We start from the raw sequence: 11,359 nt of genomic DNA, 5'->3' as shown, positions 1-11,359 counted from the left end.
GCATCATTTCAAACGCGCAAAGTTCCCGTTCTTATTATTTTTTGGTGCAAATAATTTCACTGATAAGTATATTTTGAGTTAAATTGGATTGCTTCCTTACCAAGTTTGAGGGAAAAGTTGTTTTTATTGAAAATGCATTTCGATTTCTTAATAACAGGCCACGAACCCAATGTCTACTTTGAGTTTGTTTTCTTTATCTAAAATCGCTATAGCTTAGCAATCTGGCCAATTGGTTTGCTCTCTGCTATCCGGCTTCCGTATTATTCTATTGTCTGTGCTTTAACGACCAGCTTCAAATGAAATGGGAAAATAATGTACTCAGCAAGCACACCAATTTACCTACTTTTAAAAATGACTCATCCATTTCCCAAAAAACGATTTCTTAAAAAACTTGTATCACAATGCACTCAGCTTTGCCTCAACTCATAAGCCGCATTCGGCGATGTTTGTGAGTTTATCTTGCTGGTATTTTAAGTTGTAATTTTCTCCTCCTCAAAAGTCAGATGAAGCCTACTACAAAGGATGGATTTTTCAACGCAGGTAAGTTGAATTGACCTCACTGGTCCTTCAGAGCATTTCATTTCAATGGAAAGCACTTGACCTTTTACATAAGGAAATAGCAAGACCGAATGACGATTGTTCGAATCCTAGAGTGATATCAGCCCACCAGTAGTCGTAGCCCACGGTACTTAAAAAATAAACAAACTTGTCCGTCCATCAATAAAATGTAAGAAAAGGAGTCGTTTATGTCGATATGGCATAAACAATTAGTCGAGCAACATCTACGATCAGGAGTTAGCGGTTGCTCACTGCGTTTGCTTTTAAAAACATTTAAATGTTAGCTGCGCATTTCGAAGGTTTATACAAGAGCTTTTGTTTTGAGAAAAAATACTAACGACCTATGTTATTTACAACAACAAAATGATAAGTTTATCATAACAATTTTACATTAACTGGCATTATATAGAAGGAAAACACATCAATTTTTAACAGAATCGCAACACAAAGTAGTTTTGAGGTCACTTGCCCAAAGTTTAAACTTGCACAGTATGGTCTGCTCACCAAGCAAACGCATTTGAGGATATAGATAAGCACCTAACGTCGCGCATCGGGCGACCGACAGTCTGGGCAAAGGCAATTATCTTGAACAAAACAGGTACAAACACCAATAGAAAGGCTCTTCCACTTCCCAGCCTTATAATCATTGTTGATAGAACTGAGATAAAACACCCCAAAGCTGAAGAAATAACACGATGCATTGCAATCGTGTAAAGATCAAAGGAATATAGGCCTACAATCTATTAAAACTAACTGTAATTATCAAATCACACTGTATCAACGTTTGCATAGCTTGCAAAGATTAGATTTATATTCAAGACATAAAATAAACGTGAATTCGTATTTGACGAAAAACTATTGAAAAACAAAACACTTTATGAACATCAGTAGGCATTGTGGTGACGTACGCTAACTGATAAAAGAACCAGCATAGACTATAAAATAACATAATACTTTCATCTTCATAGATATAATTAACTAAAAATAGTTATCGAACTGTCTTTTACATAAAGCTAACTTTAATTATTAAATCAGTCAGGTAAATAGATTTGGTGTCTATATGGTGTATTAGGCTACTCATCTGTCCAGACCAGGCGTACAAGATTAAACACTGTATAATGTATAGCAGGGCTACTCAACTAATGTTAGCAAAGGTCCATTTTTACAAGTTGAATATTTTTGCGGTCCGGTGAATATTTGTCCGGCGGTTTCATATGCAACCACAAAAATTAAACAATCAGTGGATTTTTGTCTGACACAAACAAAGAAATAAAAAAGGAAAAAATGTATTGTGTTTCTTTGTAGCGTAGCTGTGTGGATCGCACATCAGAGAAGACGACAATGCGTTGGGGGGTCTGGGGGCGAAGAGCCCAGCTCGTTGGATAATCACAAAAAATCGCTTTTCCCTAATGGAAATCTGTAAGAGGCCCTAAAATGTGGCAATGAGGTTATTCTTCCAGAAGCCCGAGGTCCACCTTCAACACCCAGAAGGTCCGGATTCGGACCGCGGTCCGCCAGTTGAGTAGCCCTGATGTATAGGATTTATGTCACGGAGAACTTTCATAGGTTAATGGCGAAAAGCACAAGCAAGAACAGTAAGAATTGCAGGCTATAAGTAACGCAGATACCTGTAGATCTGGATCTTTAAAATCTGCGTTAACTACGAAGTAAAACTTTAATTACCGTAATGAAAGAAATTGTCTTGTTCCACATCAAAACTATCGAATAACTTACTTCTTTTTGAAGCGTTTCTGATGAAATTTTACATCTTTTACTTCTAACCTGTGTGCGGAAAGTATTGGTATGGTCGAACAGTCTTGTTTAAGAACTGGTCAAGTGGTAAAAGTGTCTCCAAGAAGCTCAAAAGGTCGTCTAATTGATTGCGAACTAGATCGCACAATCAGTCTAATAATAAGTCATGTCATTAAAAATTTTCTGACCGTTACACTCCATGGACTGTAGGGTAGGTAGAAAAATGTAGGCTATCAATCCCGAAATTTCAGATCAGAGACTCGTAATACCTTATGAATCCCTGTCTTAGATGTACAATGTGGATTCGTGAAAGACAAAGGAACTAGAAACGCCACATTCCTAATCAGGACACTTGCTGAGAGGTCGATAGAACGCAGGGAAGACCTGTACCTCTGTTTTCTGGACTACAGCAAAGCCTTCGACCAGGGCTTCTGAGAGAAATTTTTACTAGGGGTACGAAGAGTCATTCTAGGCTTCCCTCTCACTCCGGGCCCCCTTTTTAATGGGTAAAACCGGGGGTAAAACGAGTGATGATTGCTTAGGCGTATTGCACACCATACAATACTTTACTGCAGAATTGGACATTTGTGCGCAATAATAGTATTAGGCAACAATAAAACTATTATTTAGTGTTTTGTGTTGTGCATATCATGTGATCTGTCCCTCGCCAATTTGTGTAGGTATCCTGCATTAAATTCGTGTGTCAGTTGTTGATGGTGCTGTTGAGAGGTGTCGCTTGTACAGCTTTGATGTAAAATTTTCAAATTCATTTATTTATTTCTCTTTGATGTGGTGTCAAAAACGCTAGATTTAAAAGGTTTTTTTTTGTATGTGTTTAGTGAAAAGTGTTAAATCCGTAAACGTTACTGAGCAGAGGGTTATATGTATCTAGTACAACAAGTCAAGCTCTCTACCAAGGCTCAAACATAACTTTTTGTTAAAACATAGTCAAATTAATCAATAATCATCTGACCAATAACCTTTCTTCATTAACTTTTGCATTCACCACATGCCTAGGCCTAGCGGAGGTGAACGAAGTCAAATTAATCAATAATCATCTGACCAATAACCTTTCTTCATTAACTTTTGCATTCACCACATGCCTAGGCCTAGCGGAGGTGAACGAAGTCACTTTTTTTTACTCCGGCTGCGCTCCTGCTCCAAAAGTATTCACTCCTGCCCCTGCTCCGAAATTCATTTTGAAGTGAAATACAGTAAGCGTAAAACTACCTTTTTCAAGTAGTTTTTAAAAAACACAAAAGCCCAAAAATGCCGGGGCTTTTTAAAAAAAATCTAGCGGGTTGTGCTTTTTAAAAAAATCGTTTTTTTCTCAACCCTGCTTTTTCTACACCATGCCCCCCCCCAGACAGGAGAATAACCAACTTTTATGATTTAGTTTAGGGTGTTTTTAACAAAAATTTTTGCACGTAAAGCATGAAATCAACACTTTGGGCCCCTAATTTGCGCGCAATGCATTCAATTACTTTTCCGGGCTCTTTTTCTACATTACGCCCCTTCCCCCCCCCGGGACTAAAGAATAACAACGTTTATACTTGAATTTAGTTGTTTAAGGATGATTTTATCCAAACATTTTTGCGCGTAAACTATAAAATCACAATTTCGGGCCCGCCAACAATCACAGTTCTGGGCCCTCAAGGGTACGCCGTATCCTCCGAACCCCCCTCTCATAGGCCTTGCCTTCGACCGTGTTAGACATGAGCCACTTATGGAGATGCTTGACAGACACAGGTGGTAAAGATCTCCGACTTTACAGAAATCGCTACTGGAATCAATCTGCAGCAGTCCGGATAGATGGCGAGCTGAGCAGGTGGAAACAAATTCAAAGAGGAAAACAAACTCAAAGAGTGGAATTCAAAGGGTGGAAACAAATACTCGAATAGAATCCAAGTTAGACAATATAAGATAATTAAAATCGTTACAGGAGCATTTGAAATGAAAACAAAATTACTGCCACTCTATCAAGAAAATGAAATACTAACTGTAAATTCCACTTATAAACTAAAAATAAGCAAATTTTTTGTTCAAATTTTATAATAACAAACTACAGGAAAACTTCAAAACTTTCTTTACACATGTATCAGCTATTCATTCGTTTAACACCCGACGCTCAAGCTCCAATTCGCTTTATACTAAACAGACAAATACCAATTATTTCAAAAAAGTTTAAAATACATGGGAATCAAGGTGTGGGACAGTTTACCCCAAAATATGAAAATTATCCGCCCGGTAGCTCAGTGGTTACGCGCCCGGCTCAAGATCACGCGGCGCTGGTTCGACTCTCAGGGTGTGCGCTTGAGCAATGCATTTCAGGACTGCTCTCCATTCAGCGGTATCTAATGAATGGAATAATTCCCCGGCAACAACACTTCAACAATCGGAAACTTCACTCTGTCAATCTCGGTAACCGGCCCTGCGTCAAGAGCAGGGGCGCCGGACCGGTTTATTACTGGGGGGGGGGGGGGGCTGGATTATGAAAAAAGGGCACTTTTGTTGCTGAAAGGCCAATTTTTTTTAAGTTTTAGAATAAGATATAGCAATAATGCTCATCCATCAGCTCATCATCGAGTAATGATACAAGTGTTCGGTATACAAAGAACAATAGGACGGAAGGGCATCATGCTATTGCTATGTTATAATTATGTTAGGCCTACCATATTTTCATCGTCTAAAAAGAGGACACGTTTCGCCAGCGAGCAAAATACGTGGAATAGAATGTTACGCATGAAAATTTTTTTACTTCCTTTTGGGTAATTATACGCGTAGCCTATGCAGTAAAAGTTAAAGCAAAAAAACAGACAAATTTGTTTTTCGCAAGCCGATTTGTGTGACAAAATAAAAATGTGATGTGATGATGTAATAAAAATGTGACAAATCAAGCAGTATCTGCAGGTAGCCATGCCTAAAAGGATCAGCTTTAACGAAATCATAAAATTACTTGCACGAAATATGATTGAAGTTGTACAGCCTATAGCTGTTAATGAGATGCTAAGGACAGACTCAACTAAAAGGCTGATTCCCTCCTTATACCATTGTGGCTACATCACAGCAGATAAAATTCATTCTACATTTGCACCCACATATGCATGCTACGATATATTTTGAAATAGGTTGCCGTATAGCCTATATATATTATGCATTGCATAGTGCACTTTGGATTATTTTTTCGATTTGCTTCACTTGACAAATTAACCAAACTATTAAGTTGGTAATCAGCAACGTTTACAAGCGCTGAATCAATATAAAATAGATCTGGGTAAAACAATAATTCATTGTAAAAGTGTGAGAAGCAATGTAAACACGTCAAACTCTTTTGCAAGTTTTTGCGTTTTTAATGTTTTATTTCTTTGTAATTTAGCCTACTCATTTTTTGCTTTTCTCAATTTTTTTTTTACTTTGTCCCAATTTTTCTTTTTCATAAATTTGTTGATCAGATCTCCTCAAATGAGGAAATTTCCTCACAAGTGAATTTGCAGTTCCACTCGCACTCATCGCTCACCATTTGCCTACCTACGACAATCGTAGGTAGGCAAATGGCAAACCAATGTACAAATGACAAAGCAAATGTAGTGTTTAAATGAACGTGTAGAATTGTTTAGAACAACAGATCAAATAGTACGCCAATGTTTTTTTGAAAATCTATAAATCAACACGTTGCATTGGTACAAAAATGGTTGGAAATTACTAAAAAGTCACATAACAATGAAATCCTGTTGAAAATATGAGTACGAAAACTGAAAATGTAAAAAAAGAGGACATTTGAGCATTTTTGGGTGTCCTCGAAGGACAATTTATTTTTCTTCATAAAAGAGGACAAATCCTCTTAAAAGAGGACATATGGTAGCCCTAAATTATGTAGGTTGACCTACTGAGATATAGAATTTTGTGTCGTGAATGTTATTTTGAGGCAGAAATGAAAGATTATAATTAAACTGAAAGTGAGTAGGCTAGCTGAAATGGTTATATCGTATTGCAAAATGTGCAGTAGCTTACATGACTTTAAAAGGGCACCATTGCCCCCCTGCCTCTCCATCCACAGAAAAATTGAGGGCAGGGGGGCTTCCGCCCCCCTGTCCCCCGCTTCTGGCGCCCCTGGTCAAGAGCCTCTACAAGCATGCGAAACTACCAGAAATAACCAATCAAGGCTTTGTCAGTCCGAAGATAAAGATTTAAAACCAAACCAAACCAAAAAAAACATGAAAAAAGGCTACAAATGTTTCAGTAAAATGTGCAAAAAACACTTCTTTAATAATCAAGAGCTATAGAAACCACATCCACTACCTGACTTTATGTTCATTGTTATTATTTTTGTAGGCTATTTCTTGCGTTTGTAGGCCTATCTGTAATTGTTTTTTTCTGTTCTTCCTTCCTTCTCTTTTTTTGTGTCAATTTGCTATTAAAAAATGCAATAGCCTACTTTCTTTCGTATAACTGTTTGAGTGAGAGAGTGCAGACTCGACGACCTCCTACGCCTTCAGGGCTACGGTCTTTCGCACTCTCTCATTGGATGCACACTGTACGTTTTTGTTTTATGTACGTTTCGCATCCAAAAAAATAATATGACCATCCAATTCAAAGAGGTGTTAGACAGGGGTGCGTAGTCTCAACTGATCTTTTTCTCACTATACGGCAAAATGATCTTGCGACATCTAGATGAAGAAGAAGAAGGCATCTCGGTAGGCGGACAACGTTTCAACAACATAAGATACGCAGACGACACGGTACTAATCGCCACATCAAACTCCAGTTTACAAAATCTACTCGACATAGTCATTCTTCTTAGTCGTATGAGCTGTCTTTTTTCGGACTATGTTTGGGCATGAAGTCATTAGCCACCAGGGCCGTAGCCAGACTGCAGAGCAAGGGGGCCGACTTTTTTTAGGGGGGGCCGAAAAAATTGAATCATTATAATTGTAGCTGTTGCTCGAGAATGTTGGAATTTTGCCAGGCTGGCAAAATGTTTTTCAGGGGGGGGCGATGCCCTTGGCCCCCGGCTGGCTACGAGCCTGTTAGCCACTCGACAGTCTCGTCATCCAGGGCCTTCAATCTAAGCGTGATGTATGTGGCTAATTCCAAAACTGAGAAAAAACGTTTTGTGCTACCGGCACCTAGTGTTTAGGACTAGGTAAAACAGTAATTATCTCGTACAAAATTTTTCTATTTGAATAAGGTTACCCCTGATTTTTGATTGAATTAGATTAAGTTCAAACAAGATTATTTAAATGTTATTTAGTTCTTTTTTAATTCAAATATCATTTTATTTGAATAAAAACCTTTTGAAATACCCACCAAGCCTGAAAGCAAAGTGAAAAAAGGCTGTTCAGAAGGTTTTTGAAAAGCAGAACTACATTTATTTTGAATACTTCTTTGTTGAATGATCTACTGTAGCCTATTTAGAATAAAACAATAGAAGTCAGAATGAAAAAATTTGAAGTAATCCTATATGTTAATAAAACAATGGTTAAGAAAACTTGTACATAAAACGTCACAATCCACTTTTGAACAGACAATTGTATGCTTGCGGCTCGTCTTTCTTGCTCTCTGTATTTTAAAATAATATTAGTTTTTTCGCACCTTGCCTTTCTACTATATCATGTGATCTGTTTATAGTGTTTAACACCTTTTGATGCAGTTGCCTTCAGTGATGTACGCGCATACATAAAATATTGACGCCGTCAGCGTAAACGCAAACGTTCAAAAAAACATACGCCGTATGCGTCAACGCAACTTGTAAAAAAGTTGGCGGCGTCAACATCAGCGCATACACTAGCGTAAACTAATTTTGTTTGCTAGGTGCCAAACATTCACACGGTATAAACCACTCGAAACACACAAGTCTTATTTTGAATTTCCACGAAGAAACACAAGCATCTGAAAGTGTTCATCTGACATTTTGCTGTGTTTTGGTTCCAATGTGTATTTGCCCATTGAAAACATTCTTTCAACTGCAGCGCTGGAAGGTATTGGCGTGTTGTAGAGAAAAAAATACATTAAAAAGTATGCGTTGACGCTATGCGCTAAAAAACCGCGAAAACTTTACGGCGTAGCCTCAAGCGCAAACTATCCAAAAAAATGTGTCCGCAAGCGTTAGCGCGAACAAAAAGTTTACGCCGCAAGTATGCGGAGTAGAATTTGCGCGTAGGCTATACGTACATCTCTGGTTGCAGGCCCGTAGCCAGACAGTTTCAAGGGGGGGTTTCCAAATCCAAAAATATGGACCTTTTGATAACACTTTCTTCTTTGCCTGTCCCCAAGCAAGCAATCAAACATAGGAAGTGGCAGTACATAATATATAGACCAACAAACAAAAGAAACTTCACATTATCAACATTACAAAAATAAAATAACTAAATAGGCTACAAACAATTTTCACATTAACACATCTTCACATCTGCAGGGACGCCGTAAGCGAGGGGCAGAGGGGACGGATGCCCTTTTAAGGTCATGTAAACTATTGCACATTTTGCAATATAACAATTTCTGCTATTCGCTTTTAGCCTAAATTGTCTAAAATATGCGAGCTTCTAAACCAGGGATTCGCAAATAGTGGGTCGCGACCCAAATTTGGATCGCGAGACTATCCACAGTGGGTCGCAAAAGGGTTTAAACTTACTATGAATGTCACTTGTATGTCAAAAATAAATACAATCATATACTCTTTGACGCACTGAGTTTCGTCTTTCCACCTAAAACATCGGGAAGTTGATCGTGAGCTACATGTTCAGAACAATGGAAAACCTCTGTCCTTCTGCCCCGAACCAAAATATCTTAGGATGACATTAGACAGATCGCTCACATACGACATACCACCACTATTTAGTGTCACTGCGCAAGAAACTGACATCCCGCACTAAACTACTCAAGCGCCTGGCAGGCTCCAGCTGGGGTGCGAGGGCTGACACTTTGCGTATAGCAGCCTTTTTCCTTGTCTAGCTACTCTTCAGCAGAGTAGGCTACTATGCACCTGTTTGGTGCCGCAGTGCTCACTGCCATAAACATCGCCACAGCCATAAACAGCACCTTGCGCACAGTGACCGATGCCTGCATCCCACACCATTGGACAATCTCCCCATTCTCGCTGGCATTCAATCCGCTGATCTTTGTCGTGAAAAAGCGACTCTGTCTCTCAGTCGACGGGCACCGGAGCCTAACCATCTTCTCCATCGCAAGATCTCTGCTCTCCAAACGAGCACCCCGTCGACTGAAATCAAGACACCCATTCGTGCCAGCCGCTCAACTTCTGATCAACGAAGCTGATAAACAAAACATCTCTGCGGCTACTTAGGCAGACCATCTATTGAATTCTGAACGGAAGTCAAGTAGCCTATTACCAGACTCCATTCGTTCATTTCCTACGCCGACACATGCTCCATAGGCCTGACACTACAAAGACAGGCATGGGTGCGCCTCAACAGTCTTTTTACGGGCGTAGGGCTTTTCCGCTCAACCATGCACCAATGGTGAATGGCCTCTTCCTCCTCCTGTGAATGTGGCGCCGAGGAGCAGACCGCAGACCACATCATCAATGACTGTAGAACGGAGTGGAAGGTCTGCGCGTCTTGGATGATGAAACCAAAGACTGGCTGGTCTCTAGCAGCCTTCCAGTGTAGTCCTGGAACATCGTGAATCTGGGGTGGTAAAAGGGTAGATCCTCGGTCCCAGAGGCTTACATGACGACGACCACAGTTAGTAGGTCCACTCGCTTATAAAGCCCAATTTGGTCCATTCCTGAATTATTGAAAGTATAGGAGTGGTAGAAAATCTCCCCCCCTCAATAAGCCCAAAATTGTCCGGTCCCGATGTGGGCTTAATAAGCGGGGACGACCGTATTGAAATTGATATTAAATTGCAAAAGATTTTGCGCAAAATTATATGCTTCTGAAACCTTTGGGCAGCGAAGATTTCGAACGATTGTCTTTTGGGTCGCGCCAACAAATATTTGCGGACCCCTGTTCTAAACAAGCAACAATATATTAACATGTTTATTCAGAACTATCTGGAAGGTTTCAGCTGATCATAGGTAGCTGATCCTGTGATCGTATGTACACTACACCTTCTCCAAAATGTGGTCCGTTTCGGCTCAAGGGGGGGGGGGTTCCCGGGAACCCGAGAACCCCCCTGGCTACGGGCCTGCTGGTTGCCTTTGATTCTCGTGGAGCCTATCGTTGAGTTTGAGCTAGTCAGAAGTACTGTGCAGTTTTTGTCTTTTTCTGTTTATAGATTTAGTTAACCATTGTATTTTATTCAGATGTAGGGGAAGGTGGTGTTAGTTGAGTCAGTGGGTTAGTTGAGTCACCATTGTTTTCTGACTAACCAAGCATGACTTCGTGAAGATTAATTGCTAAAAACAATAAGCATTATGGGTAACTGCGTCCATCTTGCTTTAGCAGCCGTGCAAGTTATACAGGTTATAGTATTGGGATGCTGAAGCTATGCTAGGCGTAAGCGAAGATAGCGTCAAAGTTTCATATAGTTTATAGCTATCTTAAGCATAGTACATTTGTGATTTGTGTAAGCCCTATAGGCTAAAGCTTTACGTATAGATAATATGTTCAATAATAGTCACGAGGAAGGATTGGGGTTGGTTGAGTCAATAGCTGCAGGGCTAGTTGAGGCAGTGACTCAACTAACCCTACCTCAAGTTTCAGGCTGCTGAAATCTTACTTCTGAATTTGAATTGCTAAACGTGCATTATTAAATCAGTTACTTGGACAAAATGAGCTATTATTTGATAAAAATTATCCATTATGCCTACTTTTCTGTTTAGTTTTACACCCTCACACATCTCATTAATTACAGCCTTTGGACAGGGCTGTGTATGGCCCGATAAGGCCTACTACAACAGAGCATTGAGTTCCTGGCAAATAAATAACCCTGGAAAGGTTTATAGTATATATCATGTGGCTGGCATTACAAACCAAGCCTATGAAAATGCTTTTTCCCACAAAAATATTGCTACCGGTTTTGAAACAACAGGGATATATCCTGTGTACAGAGACATTTTCACTGACATAGATTTTGCTCCAACAGA

Source organism: Aplidium turbinatum, chromosome 8 (assembly GCF_918807975.1).
Source record: "Aplidium turbinatum chromosome 8, kaAplTurb1.1, whole genome shotgun sequence".
NCBI classification, from domain to species: domain Eukaryota; kingdom Metazoa; phylum Chordata; class Ascidiacea; order Aplousobranchia; family Polyclinidae; genus Aplidium; species Aplidium turbinatum.
Note: the sequence above shows the minus strand (reverse complement) of the source record.